The sequence below is a fragment of the Limulus polyphemus genome, unplaced genomic scaffold, assembly GCF_000517525.1.
Source record: "Limulus polyphemus unplaced genomic scaffold, Limulus_polyphemus-2.1.2 Scaffold4043, whole genome shotgun sequence".
NCBI lineage: Eukaryota > Metazoa > Arthropoda > Merostomata > Xiphosura > Limulidae > Limulus > Limulus polyphemus.
Genome location: NW_013669653.1, coordinates 99,560 through 100,205, shown reverse-complemented (window position 1 = coordinate 100,205; position 646 = coordinate 99,560). Strand labels below are relative to the sequence as shown.

Below are 646 nucleotides of genomic sequence, written 5' to 3'. Positions count from 1 at the left end.
AACTAGCCAGTAAAATCCCATTACAATGCCCTATCATTGTAAACTAGCCAGTAAAACCCCCTAACAATGCTCTATCATTGTAAACTAGCCAGTAAAACCCCCTTACAATGCCCTATCATTGTAAACTAGCCAGTAAAACCCCCTTAGAATCCAACTAGCTATGAAACAAGTAGCAGTTAGAAAGTACATTCCACTAACAGTCAAACTGGTTATGAAATAAGTAACAACTACAAATCGAACTTGTAGAATATGTGGAAGCTAACACGTGAAAGCTATTAAAAATCCAACTTGTAGAATATGTGGAAGCTAACACGTGAAATCTATTAAAAATCCAACTAATATTCAAGTTTGCAATCATTTGATTCCACTATTCAAACAAACTACCCATAGGAAGGCTATCCAAGCAACTTAAAACTACCCATAGGAAGGCTATCCAAGCAACTTAAGATTCTGTAAGAATTGCTAAAAGAGGAAAACATGAAGAAATGAAAACCAGAATACAACCTTCCAACGGTAGCAGAAAATAAAAACGGGAATACAACCTTCCAACCGTAGCAGAAAATAAAAACCGGAATACAACCTTCCAACCGTAGCAGAAAATAAAAACCGGAATACAACCTTCCAACCGTAGCAGAAAATAAAAAAC

At 36.1% G+C, this 646-nt stretch overlaps 1 protein-coding gene across 1 annotated transcript in view; it reads left to right on the top strand.

Annotated features, from left to right (window-relative positions):
• Positions 1-646, top strand: part of LOC106470502 — a gene marked incomplete at its 5' end in the record, with an annotated part of 20,171 nt that overhangs the window by 11,097 nt on the left and 8,428 nt on the right. The gene's annotated exons all lie outside the window — the stretch shown is intronic.